Here is a 21,570-nt window from a genome sequence, read left to right as displayed (position 1 = left end):
AATGTTATGGAACTGTGTACTTTCGTCCAGCTCAGCAGTGTTCTTCAGAAGACATGGTAGGGTCCATATATATCCTCCCAGGTTGCAACCCAGCTGCCTGATTGTGAAGAATCATCCATACATCTCAGTGGGATAGAGGTTATTCTTCCATAAGATAATTAGCTATTTGTTTAACCTTAAAAACCCTATGGAGATATTGTTACAGGATTTTTTTTTTTTTCCGTTGATGCCCTCGGTTCTTGGTCATGCTGCTTCAAAGAATGAAGAGGTAGACCAGAGTGGTGGGCAGCAAAGCAAGGTTTACTGAGTGATAGTACAAAGCTCCCAAGGAAGGAGGGGACCCAAGAGGGTTGTCATCGGGGTTTCTAAGTCTAGGGGTTTTTATGGGCTTGTTGGAGGACTATTTTAATCTCATTAACCCTCCCTGCATCTGTCATCCAATCAGGCTTTTGTCATCATCTATCACGTGGAAAAGTGTTGAAGGCTCCTTCCAGGGTGCTGTAAAATCCTTTTAAGGGTGGTTTCCTCGTAGGGTAGGGGGGGGACCCCTCTTGTCCTTGCCTGCCTCTCTTCCAGTTATCCTTCATCAATATTAGTTTGCCACTTTTTTGGGCTGTAAAAGTGTTCTATCCCAAAAGATAGTACACTAAAGTTTACTTTGAAATGGAAATATTTTCAGATACAATTAGGTTGTTGGATTTTCATAACATGATACTTTTCCATTTTTTTTTAAAAGAAATGGAACAAATATTTTTAATATTTTAATATTTTGGTGTTTGTTTTTCCCAAGACTACTCTAAAAGCGAGAGGGCAGTTTGATGTCTAAAATTGAAAGGGTAAATTGCTGCTTTATCGCATAAGTGTCTTTTGTAGGTTGGAAGTGAAAAATATTTTTAATTTAGAAGTGAATTTAGAGATTTGAGCATGCTCACTGTACATTATTTTAAAATTATTAAAGTAGTTTGATTTAATAGAGTGAATCTTCTCAGGCAGAGGACTACTTCACTTTGCACTGCATAGGCTGAGATGTTAGAACCCGGTCTCTTCCCAGCTGAAGAGCTTATAAAAAATGTGAAGTACTCTAATAATTTTAAATTACTCTATATTGCACATTTTCAGGTCTCTGATCACCTCCAAATTCAAGTGCTTATAAAAGTGCTCCCATAATTTTAAATTGCTATGTGCACAGTGATTTAAAATTGTGAGAGGGCTTCAAAGTTTTTTAATAAGTGCTTTAATTTAGAATTGAGTTGAGCGATACTCCAGTATAACTTCAAGAAATTATTAAACTGATATAAAAATTTATCCTCTGGAAAGAAAATTACATTATGTATAAAAGGGTGAGGCTTCAAATGAATATATATGAGGATGAAGGTACCAAATGCTCAGGAACAATCAGTAAATGAAATGAGATAATAGGGTCCTGAGGTGGGGAGGGGGTTGTTTTGTTAATTTTGCTCACTGTTTGCCTGGGGCCATAGTTCTTGAAACTCTAACAGGTATTTCAATTCCTTTAAGGTGAAAAATTGCATTTAGAGAACTTCACTTTCCATTCTCGGCATTTTCAAAGATGTCAGGAAATTTCTCCTGAAATTGTGGGAAAATGGCATTGTGAGATGAAAGGAGTCTATTTTAGAGAAAGAGGGAGGGGAGGAATAGAGAGGGAGGACAGGGGAAGGGAGGGGCAGGTGGGAGAGCGGCGAGTCTTCCCTCACTTGTCGGTAAGATAGCTTTGGGACATCACTGACTAGTTAATTTCTCATTTTCCAGAGGTAAACATAGCATGTTTTAAATTGTACTCATGCATGAACGCAATTGTTTTTACTGAGGACAGAATTCCTTCTGTAAACCAATGGTTCTGTTCACTCTAGAGGAGCACTGAGATTTTGTTTTCTGACTATGCTCCATTATTATTATAATGCACCACTTAATTTTACTTTAAACACGCCACCTTCCTACACAGATCTAGCATTATCCCACGTGTTTGGGGATAAAAGCTCTTGTGATGTACCAGCTGCCAAGAAGCTCCCCCAGCTTATTTTCAGTGCTGTTCAGGTCAACAGGGTGGTACGTGTTGACTGTGTCACTGGTTTTGTCTGAGTGCATTACACAATCTGAAATGTCAAACTATTTGACAGGGACACGAGGCCTTTCATAGATTTAAGTATACTTTTACGATGTCTTTGATTAATAACATTAAAGTGAGATATGTAAAAGACAGGGATGTTCTTTTGTCAAAATGTTGAAGGCTTAGGATTTATAATATATTGTGATTTTTTTTAAAGGTTTTATTTAATATTGCTTCTCGGCCTTTTGGCTAAGATCAAGTGTAGTATCTGTTCTTATCAGTTTAAAGGTTTTATTTATTTATTTGAGCGAGAGCACACGGGCATGCGCACAAGGAGGGGGAGGGGCAGAGGGAGAGGGAGAAGCAGGCTCCTCGCTGAGCAGGGACCCCCTCCCCACCCCCGCCCCCCGCCCCGCCATGGAGGGCTCGATCCCAGGATCTGGGATCATGACTTTATCCAACTGAGCCACCCAAGCACCCCATATTGTGATTCTTAGTATGTTTCCAAATTTCATAAAACCCCACAGCCTTACTTTTAAGGAGAAGACATTTACATTTTACTAAGTTGCAGATGAAATAAAGGGAAATTGACGGGGTGCTTCAGCAGTTCATGTTTCAATAAGGGAAATTATATACATCATTGGCTTCTAGGGTATAATAAATGGGTGAATGTTAGTTATTATTACACACATTGCTGTAAATATTACCGTGCACCCAAACATTTGAAATAGTTCTTATCTCCATTTTGGGCTTATATAAATACTCCTTGAAAATAACTATCCTCCTATATTTTCTAAATATAGAAGATTAATTTCTCTAACCCCAGGGAAACAAGACTTTCTGAAATGTAATACCATGCACATATACATGGTAATGGGCAGAAAGGTTGTATCTGAAAGCTTAAAAAAGAAAGTGACTCTTCTTAAAATAATTTATCATTCATCCCATACCCATACTACCATTTTCTAAGACTCTTGCAGCATCACTAAAACAAATTGCATTCTGTGTCCTGCCTAGGACACCCATTAGTGGCCTGGAAGTATGGGCTATTCTGATCATGAAGCCTTGTAGAAAGACAAGAGTTGCCTGGTTCCATGGAAGTCAGTGGTTTGCTTTCACTGCCAGAGACTAGTTATAATTTTAGGGTAGAATTATCTCATCATTTTCTATCTGACATAATTCATTTCTACTTCTCACATCTCCACAGACACTTATTTAAAAACCCTCCCCACTGGTTTTGTTCTTACTGGGACATGGAGGCAGTGGGAAGGAAAAAAGAGGAGTTTTTTTTTTTTTTTTTTTCTGAGTCAATTCTGGGCAGAGAATAAGATGTGTTTTTCTTACCAATGTCAATAAAAGACCATCCCTTTAACTGCCCAGCGTATTAGTCGTATGCATTGCCCTAAGGTATTGCCCCAAAGATCAATACCCTGATTTCCTCTCCATCTGCCTAGACCAAGATAATTAGGCTCTTTACTTTGTTTTGTATATAATGAAGGAGGCAACGTAGTGCTAGTAGGGAAAAAAGGCGATCTCCCTGTGGTAAATGTATTGACATTTACAGACACCAACAGAGCACAACATGGAGAGAGTAATGAGAAATTTGACTGCTTTCCCCTCTTTCTCCGCTTCCTGCTTTAGAGTTGCTGCATCCCACAGTGAATTACTAGCTACAAAGAGAAGGGACTGCTTAGGGACTGACAATTGAGAGCATTTACAATTAGCTGAATTGATTAACCTTTACAAATGCTGTTACTTTATGAGGTGTTTTTCTCAGCCCTGGTTGAACAGTACGCCTTATTGATTCAACATACTCCATTATGGAAGCCCTGATTTGTTTGTGACTCCACCAGTCATAACGCCTGCCTTGGTAATCACTTCTGCGTGTTCTTGGGAAAGCTTGACGCAGTAGACTGATTGGCATTATGTAAATGGAGTCCTTGTCACCCTCTTGGAGAAGGAGAGGTGTACAGGGTGGGAGAAGAGAAGGCGCAGACCTGCCTCCCTGCGTCCCCATCTCCCAGCACAGACACAAAGGATGACAGCCTCTCACTGCCCCTCAGTCCACACTGCCTTGCTCCAAATAAACAGCCTATAGGGTGAAAAGAGCTGCAGACTTTTCTCCGAGGTTTCCAACTCCCCTGTATTCCCTGGCTTTTATTTCGGGTTTCCTGAAATAATTTGGATTTCGTGTATGACTGTGAGGGAAGGGGTGGTGGGAAGTTGTCAAAAAAACACCAAAAATAGAACTGTATTTAGCTTTTTTTTTTTTTTTTTGCAATGTTATAGACTGATTTTGAGTGCCTAAATTTGGCTGGTGATCCCAAAACCTATGACAAAAGGCATATTCCTTTAACCTGTTTCATTCAAAGAGTCTCTGTGCTCAGAATAAATATCACATAGAAATGGCTGCCTTCCATCCCTCATGGCCCATCAAACTATATGAATACAAAGTAAATACTATTTGGTTTTCCTTCCCTTCAGGCTTCCTTCTCTCTCCACTTTCTTCCTTCTAACCTTTTATTCTTCATTTCAAGGGGTACATTTTTGTGATTTTTTTTTTTTAAAGATTTTATTCATTTATTTGACAGAGAGAGACACAGCGAGAGAGGGAACACAAGCAGGGGGAGTGGGAGAGGGAGAAGCAGGCTCCCCACGGAGCAGGGAGCCCGATGTGGGACTCGATCCCAGGACCCTGGGATCATGAACTGAGCCAAAGGCAGCCGCTTAACGAGTGAGCCACCCAGGCGCCCCACATTTTTGTGATCTTAAAGATAAAAGAACTGGCAGCCTGAAATGCTACTGAGTTAATCCATCAGCGGTTCCAGCAGCGTTCCTTAAATGCATTCTGCACCCAAGACCAGCTACATGATTTGTGGGGTCCAGGGCACAATGAAGATGCAGGGTCGCTTGTTTATCAATTATTAAAAATTTCTAACTGGTGACAGCAGAGCATTAAACCTATCCCAGCTCTTGTAAGAATCAGGCTTTGTGTGCCTGCATCGTCACGTGCCAGGAAGTAGGCCCTGCCTTTACCTTGGACCCTGTGTTTTGTGAAGACTGAGGTGGTGGTATTTGTCTTCCTTCCCAGATAGACTTTAAACTTCCCTAATGTGAGACTGGTTTATTCTGGATCCTGCTGAATTGCCTTTGCTTGTTACCCACTTGAGCGGCTGCTTAGTTGGTAGGAACTGAGAGCCCCACCCTGATGCACATCTTCTGCATAGCAGGGAAACCTAAACCAGACCTGGGTGACTTGAAGCACTTTTATCCATGCCAGAGTTAGGAAACTGGAATGTTTGTCACCTTGCTCATTCAGTGCTGGCTGAAAAAAGTTTGTTTTGCTTTATGTGATTAAACTGAATGTTTTGCTTGATGCACATGCAAAAATATGTGCATTTATTCTAATATAATACATAGACATATTCAAATGCACAGGATTTTTTCATACATATATGTGCATAACAGAATTGAGTTTATGGCATTCCAAGACACAGATGAACAATGATGGAAGACAGCCATTTTTTTTTTTTAAATGAAGAATTGATGCATTTGTAAAGAAAAAAAAATCTGGGAGCTGCTCTAACAAAGTCTGCAGCATTCACAGCGTGACAAACAAATGAGAAAACAGCAGATGCAGCACAAATTAAGATGTATTTAGCACAGCAGCCCATCAAATGTGTGAACGTCTTTTGTAACTCAGCTTTGCAAGGTTGATGTATTGCACTTTAGACAGCTGATAATGAACCCTCCGAGCAATTAGAAGTGGAAATACTGAGGAGTCAAAATTGTGTTGTTCCCAGTGGGCCAAAAAAGAAAAAAAGAAGCCAAAAACCCATGTGAAACTTACTTCTTTATGTGCTTGCAAAACAAAGAGAATGTTTCAATTTATATACTGGTGTGTTCGAATTTCTCTTGCCTTTTAAAAATTCCTACTTCATTTTAATTACCATCGGATTCTAAAGTGCCATTAAATAAGTATGAATTCTGTTGCAGTTACACACGTTTTATGGCCAATACAATGTCTTTCCTTTATGGGATGCATTATTTAGTAATCTTACATTAAGACAATAACTTCAATCATTCTGCCTTCAAACGGCAATAAGCATGGTAATGGCTTCGCGGAGCTGCTTCCTGACTCTTTCTATCATTGTGTTTTCTCTTTAATATTAGAGCGTTGTTTTTATTTCTATGCAGATAGTGTGTCCTGTCCCCCCGCCCCCCCCAATTTCTGTTTTTTGAGAGGGGAAACACATTTGCAGTAGGGAACAAAGCATCAAAGTCCATCTAAAAGGCCACATTCTATCCTAATCCGGTGCCAGGGCTAACAGTGTACTGTTAATGTTTGCTTTAAAAAAAAAATCAATATTTGATTTAAGCAAGCATATCATTTCCCTTCAGGAGGAAGAGGTGCTCGGTAGTTATTTTGTGGAGTTAGCAGTAGTCTAGCATTTTGTCAAGTATGGGTTTTGACAAATTTAACAAGCTTGAAAGGACTCACAGGAGAATAAGCCAAACAACATAAAGGTGGAAAAACAGAAACAAATAAGGAAAGGGAGCCTAATTGGTGTATTCTGCGTAGGAAAGAGAGATCTGACAGGTGATTTAAAAGCTGACCCGCCTGTGTGAAAAATCTTAGATGTTTCTGATGTTCATGGTCTTAAAGAAATCAGCATCACAGACACCATTGCCTCTTGAGTCTCTTTCCTGCTGTTGTGTTGTTGCAATCTGTATCCTTAATCCCAGACCTCCGAAGAGAAACCTCCCACCTTCAACTCTAGGTGAAGTTGAGAGGAGCATGAGGGTGAACAGAAACATTACAGTCACGTTTCTGTAAGACAAAAACAAATGTCCAAGGGTATGTGCAGATAGGTCATATTGTGAACCCATGGACAGAATTTATTTCACAAGGTGGCAGTCTTTCTGTGCTACCCAGAGTGGGGTCCAAACAGTACTGTCCTGGATTTCCATTGTAATTTAAAGGGAAATTTTCAATGCCCAGAGCCCTGATGTCCTGCAGATGAAGGAGGAAGATGTTCTTGAGCACTATGCAGCAGAAACCCAGTTGGGTGGCACCAATCTTGACTTCAAGTGAACAGTTCATGGCATCTACATCCTAAGTCTTCAGAAGACGCGGGAGGAGTTCTTTCCGTGACTGATGACATTGTTGCCATCGAAAATCTGGCTGATGTCAGTGTCATAGCCTCCAGGAATACTGGCCAGGGAGCTTTGCTGAAATTTCCTGCTGCCCCCAGATCTGTTCCTGTTAATTGGCCACCTCACTCCTGAACCTTCAAGAGCTACGACTTCCCGTGGTTACTGATCGCAGGGCCCACCACCAGCTACTCACAGAGGTGTTTTCTGTTAACCTGCCTACCACTGCTCTGCGGAACACGTGCTACCTCCTCAGCGCCACGGTGTGGAGCAACAAGAGCTCACTCAGCCGTTTTGAGACGGCGGATGCCCCCCTGGGAAGTTCTGCGCATGCGCAGCACCATTTCCCGTGAGCACCTGCGGAAGTCACGCGGGATCTCGCCCTCTGCGGAGGTTCTGGAGAGGTTGAGGAGGAAGAGCAGGTCACTTCTTGAAAAGGCTGTGACCCAGGGGTACTTTGGGGTGTATGGACTGCTCCAGCTCCCAGATTTACTGCTACTCCGCCCGAGGTGGCAGCCTGGTCTGGAGGCAGGGGGTGCCCTCTGCACCTACTCAGCACTTCTCAGCGGAAGACCGGAGCCCCGGGCCACCGAGGACCCGACCGGAGCGCCCGCGCTCAGGCCACGGAATAGGTAGGAACGACCGCTGGAGTGGTCTCCAGCTATTCTTCCATAGGCTCTTCATCCGAACACAAACCAGCAAGAGGGTTCAGAATCATGTCACTGAATCATGTCATGAACCAGCTAGGTGAAGCCTGGAACAGGCTTGTAGGTGATTGATTGATTGATCAATTAAAAAAAAATTAGTACCCCAATTTTAAAGCCAGGAGATTTTCCGGGAACGATGTGGATTTCAGGCGTTTGAGAAATCGGCTAGCAAGGCGCCTGCATTTCTACGTGGTCGCAATTGGGGGCGTGCTACCCTCCGGTGGGCTGACACGGTCCTGGTCTCCCCCCTCCTTACCCTCTGCTGCCTCTTCCACTCAGCCTGTGCATTGGCTACTATTTATCATGCTGCTTGCATTGTTTGTTTTTTTTAGACCCAAGAAACTTTTCTTACTCCACTGATTTCCTTATTTATGTTACTGTTCAGCCCTTATAGGCCATATTTATGTTTATGGCCACAACTGTTCATAGTATCTTCGTTAATGAAATCAGAAAGATAAGCTGGGAGATGTATTTTTCAAACTTAAGATCCTGTGATTCTATTTTCAATGTCTATTTATATATGCAGAGAAGGGGAAAATGGAGGGGGCCTGCTTCTCCCTCCCCCACTCCCCCTGCTTGTGTTCCTTCTCACTGTGTCTCTGTCAAATAAATAAATAAAATCTTTAAAAAAAAAATAGAATAAGGAGAGATTTAGGGTGGTCATGAGAAAGAACTGCTTGAAAAAAATGTGAAAGAAACATTGTACTCTTTTTCCTGATGGAGATTTTGAACTCTTTATCCTTAATATAAAGAATGATAATCCCTTACATCTGTACAATGCCTTAGTACTTTTTAAAGTGCTGTCAAATAAAAGAACTTTTTGAGCCCATTTTATGAGGCTGGTTTTTTTGTTTTGTTTTTTGTTTTTTGTTTTAGAAAGGACATAGATGATAGGCAGTAGATAATCCATCTAGGATGAAGTCCGTTGGAGTGTGGGGGGTAAATTAAAGGCCTTATTATGGTTTCTTCTGGGTGTATAATTCTATTTTTCACCAAGGCTGTGACCTTTTCTAAAAGAGTAGTAAATACACTGCAAAGGAATGAAGCAGTTAGAACATGTTGACTCCTTACAATGATGGTTTAACCCAGGTTCCCCTTATTACACTGATTTATGAGGCAGGTGGTATTACGAATCACCAAGCTTATTACAACTATTTTCATTTCGGTATTGTAAATCTAAAGCACACCACGATATTTAGAGATAGCTGGAGCGACGGTAATTTCTGTTAAGTCACATAGGCGTTTTGTGCATGTAGAAGTCATTTGGCAGATTTCTCTTTTTTCCATTTCCACCCAAGTCGGGATTTGTAGGGAAACAAGGTTGGGATGAGTATCCAAACCCTTAAGGGCAGTGTGGTGCCTGAGAAAGTCACTGGCCTCGGATTTCAGAAGCGGGGGTCCTGGGCTTGCTATTTTATCCTTTTTATGAACTTCACTCATCTATAAAAGAGGAAGGTTACTTCAGCAAAGGCTAGCTTCTCTTGTGAGCTGGACACATGGATCCCTGAATGGGTGTATCACATGGCTTTCATTCCCTCCCTCCCGTGACATGGGAACTGCTCCTTCTCAACACTCTTGAAGACAGAATTTTAGTTTCCCTGAGGAACAAGTGTTTGGCCACGGCTGGTAAGGTCCCTTTCAAAGTCGATATGCAGGGATATTTGAGCTTTGAGGAAGTTGCTTGTATCAGACACAGGTTGGGGGTACACTTAGATTCAGGGAGCAGCTATGAGGTAGTGTTTCTTCTGACTTCCTTTTGCAATTTGTGTCTTATCCACCAGTAGAGCTCTTGTATCTAATTGTCCAAAGTCTTTTGATCACTCAGACCTTACACCTGTGTCCTCTTGAACTAGTCTTTTCCTCCAGATCCTAGCCCATCAGCTTCTTCCATCAAAATCGAGATGTCCTAGTTTAGTGAGGCACTGCTCCCTAACTGGATAAAGTAGCTTACAAGTACCTGTTACATCCACAACCACAATACACAGACGCATTATTATCACTAATGATAGAATTATAAATACAAAATGGTTGATGAGGGAAAGTCTTTGGGGTCAGGGGTCAGCAGTCTTTCCCACGATCAGAATAAAGCTAATGAAGAAGGTAAAACTACAGCAGAGCCCAGTACACTGTAGTGCTAATGACATTCAAAAATGACCTTCTTAGGCCGCCCAGGTGCAGTCTTCTGGAATGGGACCTTTTAATAGGAATACTCTAGGTTCCTTCTTTGATTGTGTAGGCAGAATACCAGCACTAGAACATTTTATCATTAGTAAAGATTTTGACCTCTTGTGGAAAATTCATTGCTGGATTTTTGGGGATGAAGCTGAGAAGGCATTCATTCAGGTTTGATTTTATAACGATAGAGTGCAATGTCCTGAACCCCACGGCATTGTCAGCTAGGAGAAAAGGAACACAATGATGACAGGAAAACTACTCTTACTGAACAGTGGGAAAGAACATATGGGCTGTCATGTGGTTTAGGAGCACATTTTTAGAGTAAATTTCTTTAAAATAAGCAAAATTTACCCTCTTAAAAGCTACTTATACTCTGAACCTTATTTAACATTCAATCTATAGCATTTGACCGTCATTTTCATGCTGTGTTATATTGGTAGTTATTAACGGATTTCATTTGACATGATAGTTTTAAAATTAGACAAGATTGCTAGCCAAAGCACTCTTAATGCCTTTGATCAGGAAGTGAGAAGGATTCTCTCTGGGCAAACAATGAATGTTTTTGAATAAGGGACAGGCAGGGGTAGGCAGGGAGAGCTAGGTAGGGGGCCATGGGATCAGGCTCACACAATTCAAAATGTGGGAGATGAAAGGAAACCAGAGATAAGGGAACAAACCAGACCATCCTGTCCTAGGTGTCAGAGGTGAGGTCTTGTTATAACAGCTACTTGTGACCAACCAAGAATTACCGGACCCTAAAAAAGGAAGTAAGCCATTGAAGGTGTTATCACTAGTCCTTAATCAATGGTGCTATCAATAGAGATGTTAAACAGATTTAAGTTCCCTGGTTAGCTTTCTATAAAAGACCATCCCTAAAAGCCCTCAGTGTCAACCCTTTTGGACTCCTCTCACTCCTGAGAGCTTTTTCAGTACCCTTGCTTAATAAACTTCTATCCCTTTAGTCACTCTCCTTTGTCTGTGAGAGTCATTCTTCAACTCCGTGAGACAAGAACCTCGCTCTCCCGCATCATTTTTAGGCCCCTAAAAAAGGGAAAATCAACCCAACTGGTTTGTTACTGTTTTTATTTTAGGTGCCCCCACCCCAACCCCCATCACTTCTTTGGTTTGTTTACTGGTATATAATGTCCAATAAAAGAAAACATAAAATATACCTGCATTTTATTTAAGGAAAAAGACCCTTTGGACATGAAATCATTTCCAGATAAAGGGCAAATATTATTGTTTCTTTGTTCAAAGAAATTATTTTCTGTTAAATGCTCAGTTCATTCTGTGCTTTTATCTTTCTGTTGAATGTGCTCTCTATGACCTCTTAGCTAACAGAAGCCTTTGATATGTATTGTATGATTATAAAAGTGCAATGCCTAGTTGAATAGGCAAACTTATAACCAAATAATGGGATTTATAGAGCAGACCTGCTGCTAACAGTGATGTAGCACGCCTGTCTTCTTAGAAATGCTGAGTTGGTTAAACATGGGGATTTAAAACTTTATTTAGTCTTTTTGTATTATTGTAGTTTTTAAAACAAATTATTATTTTCTTGCATGTCTAAAGGTAGATCTTTTATAATAATAATTTCTAAAACATTTGCATAAATTTTAAAAGTTCATGGCATTTTACATAAATTATTTCTTTCAGTCATCACCACAGTTGATTATCTCCATTTTATAGATGAAAATGTGAGGCTCAGGAATATCTTCTCGTTTTATTAGTATCAAGTATCTGGTGAGTGGTGAATCTAATATTTAAATATGGTTTTCTAACTCCAGTCCTGGGATAGTGGGAGACGAATTTGTTGTGGTTCTTTACAAATCTATTAATGTTATTTTTCTTCTGTTGAAACCTTGGTTTTCTTATATTTCCTTCTTGATTGCCTGAAAGAATCCCAAAATGTTGAGTGTTCTTTTTTTCCCCGTCTCTTTTTCCACAGTGGACCTTTCCCTGCTTGACAAAAGAGAGGCATGATTCTCATCCATCCTGAATCTTACTACACTCTATTGCCATGGGGTGAAAAGACTTCCTATGGCCTCCTAACAGATACTTGAATACAGTCTTTTGAGAAAAATATTTATAATAACAAAACAGAGAGATTCCTAAGGTCTGTTTAAGGGCATGGGACCTTGCTTTACCCATAGAATAAATTGAAGTTAAAGAACTAGTCCTGACTGCACCCCTGTGACGAACCGTGTGGAAAACTCCTGAGAATTTTTGCACTTTGTAATGGGAAGTCTGAGATACCTCTTCTGTGACTCCTATCCCCCATTGGTTGAAGGATGCCAGGGTCATTAAATCCCCACGCATTGCAGGCTGTCTAGCACATGTTTGAGCAAGCTCCAGTGACAATGAATGAAGCTTGCTGGCAGAGAATCTCAGAGGTAGCTTTTCAGCGGGGAGGCTGTATGTGTGCTGGGAACTATGCCATGTTGCTGCAGGTAAACTCTGAGGTAGGCTGAAGGAATGTGTAATAGTGCATGTGTGCATATGACTGTGTGTGTGTATGTCCAGATTTCAGTGAGGTTTTGATGACCTCATATATTTAAGATGTCATTGTGAATAGGGACTATATCCAGAAATGCCAGGATTCTGCCTTAGCCAATCTGCCCTCATCATAGAGCTTCCTGAACAAGATATAAACATAAGTTTCTCCCCAGTGCAGAGCTCTCTGGAATATTGGGCTGGAGCTCATGACTTTAGCTTAAATCCTGAGTGGCACCTCTTTCTAACCTTACACAAAAGTCCTACTACTTTTTTAGTCATGGGGCTTGAAAGGATGATTATGGGTGAATGAGGATGATTATAGTCCATGTATATATTCCCTATATATAAAAAAAAGATTCACTGAAAGGAGTAGGTTGACATGATTGTGCGGGCTGGCAAGGCAAGTCTGAAGTCCTTTGAGACTGTCAGGAAGGGCAGGCTGGAAACCTTTGGCGTGAACTGCGGGTGCTGTCCACAAGCAAATTCCTTTTACTTTACAGAAGCCTCGACTCAACTCTTAAGGCCTTTCAACTGATTGAATGAAACCTACCCAGATTATCTGGGATAATTTCCCTTACTTAAAGTCAACTGATTATGCTCTTTAATCAAAATACCTTCGTAGCAATGCGTAGTTTAGTGTTAGATTGAATAATAGGGAGCTCTAGTCTGGCCAAGTTGACACAAAGTTACCATAGAGGACAGATGAAGAAAGAGAGATTATCTGGGACTCACCCAGATGAGGCAGGACCTGGCTCTTATTTTTTCTTATGTCCTGAGAAGAAAATGGTAGTGAAAGCCACATACTTAACACTTGACTTTTACTTTGACTCTAGGCGTGTCCATTTGTAAGTGTAGTTCTTTTAGTGACAGGGAATTGATCTAGTTAGATTGGTATCACCTCAGGAGCAGCTAAGTTGGGGTGGTACAATTCTGATACCAGTTCTTTTTTTTTTTTTTTTTTAAATTATGTTCAGTTAGCCACCATATAGTACATCATTAGTTTTTGATGTAGTGTTCAATGATTCATTAGTTGTGTATTAACACCCAGTGTCTGGTATCAGTTCTAATGTATGTGATGTGTTGTTTTTTTTTTTCTCTCAGTACCAAGTAATTCTCAGACACTGTCTACTTGGAGATAGCCATCAGATCCCACAGGTTAAGGGTTCAGTCCATCAAGAGCGCCCTCTCCCAGTCCCACTCCAGATGCTAGCCACAAATCCAGAGTTGTCACCCATGCTTCTTCTCACTGGCTATAGATTGGAGAGTCCAAGGACACCCTCTTTGGGTTCAATTTATTTGTTGGAATGGCTCACAGAACTCAGAGAAACATTTTACTTAATAAGTTACTAGTCTAGTATAAAAGGATATAACTCAGGAATAGTCAATTGAAAGGAATGCATAGGGCAAGGTATGTGGGAAGGGTCATGGAGCTTCCATGCTCTCTCAGAGAGTACCACTCTCCACACATCTCCATATGGTCACCAACCAGGAAGCTCTCCAAATCTTGTCCTTATGAGTTTTTACGGAGACTTTATTACCTAAGTATGACTGATATAACTCATTGGCCATTGGCAATTGATTCAATTTCCAGCCACTCCCTTCTCTGGAGGTCTGGGGTGGCAATGAAAGTTCCAGTCTTCTAATCTTGTTGGCTCTACTGTCACATTCCAAAAGCCATTTTGTTAACATAACGAAAGATACCTTTATCTCTCTCCTTAGGAGATTCCAAGGGTTTTTAGAAGCTCTGTGCCAGGAATGGATAGGGACCAAGATCAAATATATATATATTTTATTGTAAATTTTAATGTCACAGTTGGTTAGAAGAATTTTCCCACTTTTCTCCCTAAAGTGTGGATAGGTAAATAGATATGTAGGTGTGTGTGTGTAATTTTTTTTTTTCTTTTAAGCAATTAGGCTAAAAGCCAAACCTATTATTAGCTAGAGATATGGTCGCTCTTTGCAGGGGACCAGTAGGGCATCAGAAAGTCCTTCACCTCCCTATGTGTAATTGCTTTCCAGGGTACACAGCTTTTACACAGTTGTCTGGGATCAGTGAGGAACGGGAGTTCAGGCTTGCCAGGGATGCTTGTCTGCTGTCATACAATAGAATCTCTAAAACGGTCATATTAAGATATCCATTAAGTTAACTGCAAAGTTATATCATATTTTGATTGAATATTCTTTTTCTTTCCTGTTGTGTTTTACACTTAACGATGTTGTCTAACCTAGCACATTTGTACATGTTATACAATGGGCAGTTCACGATGTTACACTCCTCACTCATTATCATCAATTCAAAAAGACCCAAATTCAAACAAGATGAATACAGTATTTTCTATTATTAGTTTTCCATAAAGAAATTAAAGCCCACAAATGGAATCACTCATCTTGTAGAAATTGTTTAGTAAAGTTCAAGTCTGAAAATATTCCTTATCCAATGTTTCTCTTTTGTGTAGTCCCAAACAGAGACTACTCACCCATGTACCTAATTCATGACCAAATTCCTTCTTCAGCAGCTATAGCTTGAGCTGTCCTCTGTCCGCTGTATCTAGTGTAGATCCTTCATGATCTCCAAAACTGTACTCATTCATCAATTAGTCCGGTGTTTCTAAAGTTCCAAAATCTAGGAAGATACATAATATCTTACCACTAGCGTCACATTTGTAAAATTTACAATATACCACTCCTCAGCTATTGTAGTAATTTTGCCGGATAAAAAACGGTATTCCTAAAACTCATTATGATTTATAGACCTTCATTCTAATTGCCAACCATAGGCCATGCTTGAATCTAAGGAATATTGTGATACTTACAATGGAGGGACTCTCTCATTGGGTATTTATAGAGAACTATTTCTATTTTTTTCTTGGCGGGGGGGCAGGAAGGAACTTATCCATAACTACTGTCTCCTATCTCCTCTCGTCACAAAGTAGCAATGAAACCACATTTTTCTATTTGTAAAGCTCAGCTTTTGGTTCTTTCTTGAGGATCTTTTCTATTCTTTAGTTGTCAATCTTTTGGAAACCTTTTAAGAAAGATTTTGTTTTGTTTTTGTGTAAGTTCTTAATCAACAGATAAAAGAAGAGACCAATGAAAAAGGACACAGTGTCAATAAAACTCAGAACAATAAAACTTAATTAGAAAGCATGCAAGAATTGATAATACAGTCATTATTAAAAAAAAAAAGCCAGCCATTTTGAAACTTAAAAAAAGAACAAATAATTTATTGATCAAATGAGAAATCATTATGAAAATCAGAAATACATAAACCTGAATGACAAAAACTGCATATAAAACTTATAATAGGATACAACTAAAATGCTATTTGAGAACAATTTATATCCTGAGGTGTTTATATTGGAAAAGAAGAAAGACTAAAAATTAATGAGGTAAGCACTTAGGAGATCAGAAAATGAGAAGGAATGAATTCAGAGAAATAAGGTAATGAAGAAAAAAATCAAATATCAATAAGATAGAAAACACTTCTAATGAAGAGGATCAAAAAGGCTATAAGTGACTTGTTGAAAAGCTCATTAAAGTGGCAAGTCTCTGACAATATTGATCAACTTGAAAAAAACAATAATGGCACAAATAAACTAAGAATGAAAAAGGAAGTACAGATTCAAATATATAGTAAAAGTTTAGAGAATTTCATAAGCAAATCTATTTCAGTAAATTTGAAACAATAAATAATAAAAATCCAAAAAATTTCTATATTCAAGGAGAAATAGTCAGCAAGAATAAACCTATAACTCTTAGGGAAATGTAACCCAATGGGTGAAGTCTTATAACAAATATAAAAGCAAGCTTTTCAGGTGTCTTCTACCAACCATTCGAGAAACATTACCAATATTGCTGAAAATCTTCAAGAGTATACACATAGAAAAAAATAAACTTTAACTCATGTTATGGGACCAGTCAGTAGTCTGATCAAACGAAAAAATGCCTACATGAGAAAAGTAATTAAAAGTAAAATTCAATGATGAAGGTAGATGCAAATATCCGAAACAGGAATAAACTTAACCAAATTGCTTAAAGACTTGTGCACTGAAAATTATAAAGCATCAGTAAAGGAAATGAAAGACGATAGGGATAAATGGAAAGTTCATGGGTTGGAAGAATTAATATTGTTAAAGTGTCCATACTACCCAATGTGATCTGTATATTCATTTCAATCCCTATCAAAATTCCAAAGGCATTCTTTTCAAAAATACGAAAAAAAGTCTTAAAATTCAAATGGAACCACGAAAGACTCCAAATAAAGCAATCTTGAGCAAGAAGAACAAAGCTGGAGGCATCATGTTTTCTGATTTCCAACTGTACTGCAAAGCTTTAGTAATCAAAACAGAATGGCCCTAGCATAAAAAGAGACACATAGAGCAGTGGGAATGAAACAGAGAGCCCAGAAATACACCTACAACTTTATGGTCAAGTGAACTTTGACAAGAGTGCCAGGAACATACAATGGGGAAAGAACTGTCCCTTCAAAATAGCTTGATGGTGGTGATTATTTCCTATGTCAAAACATTAGGAAATAATGTCAAACCTAAGGTTTGACAAACCTATGTCAAAACATCAAGTTGTGTACCTTAAATATATACAATTTGTATTTGTTATATCACAATAATGCTGAAAAAAGAAATGGTCCCAAAAAATCATTTGGGCTATATACTTTTCCCAGAAGTTCTTATCATATATATTATTACATAACATTTTAATAGGCAGTAGTGGTATATATTTATTCCACTAACCTGTGAGTGAACTCATTGTGGGCAAGGAATACAAATTAATCATCTTCATATGAGCAAATTCTTGCAGCATGGTAGATGCTCAATAAACGTTTTGTGGAATCCATGCATAAATGCTAGGGTAAATTTGAGATCACCAAATATGAGTGTTCTTAAGATTCCTGGACTGTGTAAATCCTACGTCCCAACTTTTATCATGAAAAATCCAATAAATTTACTTGGGGTTTCCATTTTCATAGCCTTTGAAATGAGAAAGAGTTTGCCCCTTGTAGAGAAGTAATTTATTGTCCAATTAGTGTAACTAATGAATGTTGTAGTGAAAGCAAAAGGGTTACAGAACCAAGCACCTAATGAAAATATGGGCATTGGAAAAAGAGAATTAGACAAAGGAACAAAGAAGTCATAAAACTCTTAGGATGAAACATTACAATTTATTATTTATGAGCCATTCATCTGGGAAATAGTAACTAAGAAGTGGTATGTATGTTATAAAGTGATTAGCATGCCGCCAGCTCTGCCATTAGCAAGCTGCTTAGCATTGGGCCAATTATTTAACGTCTTTGGACCTTAGGTTCTGCCTCTGAGTGTTAAACATGTTGGCCCTCCAACAGCTTAGGTCCCATCTGTTATTTTACGCCATGGTTACACTTTTCTCTTTGTCATATGTTCTTGCTTCAGATAGTAGAAAATGGTATTCTGCTCAGTTTCAATGACTAATCCAGGAAAACATTAATTTTATATGTATGGAGGGTGACATCTGCAGATTGGTTGTACCCCGATAATTCAGGCCTAAGATTTATGGAGATGAGATGTCTTTAAGGATAATGATATATAATTGTAATTCCAGACAGTTTTGTGACAAGGAAATTGAAACAAATAATATGAATGCAGTACATCCAACAGGAATTGCTTGTTTCCTGAATGTGTGTTCCAGCACATAGAAAGAAGAGGCCGAGAAACACACTAGAGTTCAAAGAATTTTAATTGCAGGGCTTATGAAGATTATCTGAAGCTATCCATCAAAAGTGCTTACCGTAGGGCAGTGTGGTACACTAGATAGGTCTGAGTTCAGAATCAGATGGAAATGGGATTAAAATTCAACTCTGCTATTAACAACTGAACTTTAAGAAATTTACTTAATTTCCTTGCATCTAAATTTCTTCATCTATAAAATGGGAATCATAATACCATAAAAATTACATGATTTTATGATAAATTAATAAACCGCCTTAAGTATTTGGTACATAGTAGGTACTTTAAAAAGGCCCTTTAGTTTTGGTTTCATTTAAAAATTTTTTTTTAAGTTTTTTTTTTTTTTTTAAAGATTTTATTTATTTATTTGACAGAGAGAGACACAGCGAGAGAGGGAATACAAGCAGGGGGAGTGGGAGAGGGAGAAGCAGGCTTCCTGCCGAGCAGGGAGCCCGATGCGGGGCTCGATCCCAGGACCTGGAATCATGACCTGAGCCGAAGGCAGACGCTTAACGACTGAGCCACCCAGGCACCCCTAAGTTTTTATTTTAATTCCTATTAGTTAACATACAGTGTTATATTAGCTTCAGGTGTACAATATAGTGATTCAGCACTTCCATACCTCCCTCTGTGTTCATCACAGCTAGTGCACTCCTTAATTCCCATCACCTATTTCAGCCATCCTCCCATCCTCCTCCCCTCTGGTAACCATCATTTTATTCTCTATAATTAAAAGTTTAGGTCTTGATTTTTTTCTCTCTTTTCCCTTCACTCATTTGCTTTGTTTCTTATATTTTACATATGAGTAGAATCATATGGTGTTTGTCTTTCTCTGACTGACCTCCTTTGCTTAGCATTATACTCTCTGGCTCCATCCATGTCTTTGCAAATGGCAAGATTTCATTCTTTTTTATGGCTGAATAAAATTCCATTATATATAAACCACATCATCTTTATTCATCACTAGTGGACAGTTGGGCTGCTTCCATATCTTGGCTGTTGTAAATACAGCTTTATTTATTTCACGGATCTTAAAATTTACATAGTAATCCATAGCACTGACACATGAAAACAACCCAGTTATTTAATAATTCAAGAAATACTTACTGAGAGTCATCAGATAATTTTTTTTAAAGATTTTACTTATTTGTCAGAGAGAGAGCACAAGCTGGGGAGTGGCAGGCAGAGGAAAAAGCAGGCTCCCTGGTGACAGGGAGCTGGATGCAGGACTCAGTCCCAGGACCCTGGGATCATGACCTGAGCCACAGGCAGATGCTTAACCGACTGAGCCACCCAGGCATCCCTCAGACAATTTTTTTAGATGCTAGATATACAAAGGTGTGCCTAGACAGACATGATTCCTGACTTCATGGAGTTTACATTCTAGTAGGGAAGATAGATAAATAATAGAACAAAATACCATTATAAGTTGTGATAACTGTAGGAAGGGGACAAATTGGAATTATGGGAAAATAGTGAAATATTGGGGAGTAGGGATCAGAAATCTATTGTATTAAAAGAGGAAAATGTATCAGTTTAAGTTAAGAGTAAAGTAATAACATATTACAGTAAATTCAGGAGAATATGCACAAGTTGGCAAAATACTATAGGGAAACAGAATAATGCGAGCAAATGAAATAGTGGTTTTATTATGAGCTGAGCGACTGTGGTCTAGGTAGTTTCACTTTGGAAGAAGACTGGGGCTGGATTTGGGAAAGAAAGAAGAGATCATCATGGGTTGTAGTCTGGATTAGAGGTAAAAGGGTCTGTAGCAAGCCTGACCACTTAAGAACTTGTTGGATACTGAAGTTCTTCTGTTTTTTCCATGACTTGGTCAGGGCAAATAAGTGAGGACTTTGTGAATCACGTTTCCTCACATATAATGTCTAATACTTTCAGTCTGTACTTGAAAAATTGAGAGGGAGCAAGACAATCAGTAAAACATGAGGTAGGGGGAAGAATTGATAGTGTGACAAATAAAGGGTTTTAGGTAACTGTGCGAGAGTAACCACCACTGATTTCATTGAGAGTAACTGAAGGTTTTGGACAAAATCTTAAACACTATGGCCTTCAAGGCAGTAGAGAGCTATAAGGCAGTGAAAAATTAAAGGAATAAGACCTGAGAAAAGTCAGAAACCAACAGGGATGAGCCCAGTATTTGACTCATAAGACAAATTGAGAATTATAAAGGCACCATGTATATTGGATGTCATTGGGGCATTACTTGTAATAGCAAGAGTCCAAAGTATCTTAAAGGATGATCAGTGATTGAATGGACAGACAAAATAGATGGTTATATGATAGAGTACTGCACAGAGTGTACATAGAATTAAACAGATCTACATTTATCTGCATAGGTAGGATTTCCAAAATACAACAGTGAATAAAATGAGCAAGTACCGTGAAATGCATAGATTTATATATTTTTCAGGCATGCACAAATAATTAGATACATTCTTATGCATACATAAATGTTTAAGAAAGGAATAAAATAGTTGTTTAATATAGGTAAAATCCTACTTTAAGTCATTGCTTGCATTTACAGGAGCTAAAACCATAGTTGACAGAGATAGTCTAACAAAGAAAAAAGCCCATAAACTAACTACATACATACTACTACTCAACCTACTAAGTTTTCTCCCTCTTTATGAACTCAGATATTATTTGGAAATAATAGCTTGCATAATAATTTGCTTTTTCAACTGGGTATAAATTATTTCCCCAAATATAATTTTATATCTGTTGGTAGGCATATAAGAATATAACAGTGAAAAGAAGCTTAGAAGGTATTAATTTATGGCATTAAATATCTTTGGCGGGTGTAGGGATGAGATTGGGGATAATAGATAAAAGAAATGCACACAAAAAAATTTGGGACCGTATCTGTTCTGCTAATAATATTATGCCATTAACTGGAGGGTATTTTTGATTGAAATCTTGTGAATACTTCTAGTATGAAAAATATACTTTTCAATATGTTATTTAAAGTCTTATGTAAATGAAAAGGAGAGTTTTCAAAGGGGAAGAAGTAATGCACTATGTCAAATTGGTTTTTCAAGGGAAATAAATGAACAGAGTATGAATAGGCAAGAAAATTCTCAGGACCTCTATGTGATCTTCAGTTCTGCAAAATCCCTAAAACAATAGCCTCAACAGCTGTCACCTGGGCACCTGTTAGTAAGCAAAATATTGATTAAAATGTTGATGATTAATCAGTAATCAGTGTAACTTTTAAACTCTTAGAAACATG

At 38.7% G+C, this 21,570-nt stretch overlaps 1 pseudogene; it reads left to right on the top strand.

Moving 5' to 3' along the window:
- Positions 1-2,297: 2,297 nt before the first annotated feature.
- On the top strand, positions 2,298-2,387 carry LOC123325462 (annotated as a pseudogene).
- Positions 2,388-21,570: the final 19,183 nt, after the last annotated feature.

Source organism: Neomonachus schauinslandi, chromosome 7, assembly GCF_002201575.2.
Source record: "Neomonachus schauinslandi chromosome 7, ASM220157v2, whole genome shotgun sequence".
Lineage (NCBI taxonomy): Eukaryota > Metazoa > Chordata > Mammalia > Carnivora > Phocidae > Neomonachus > Neomonachus schauinslandi.
This window is presented reverse-complemented; position numbering and strand designations above follow the sequence as displayed.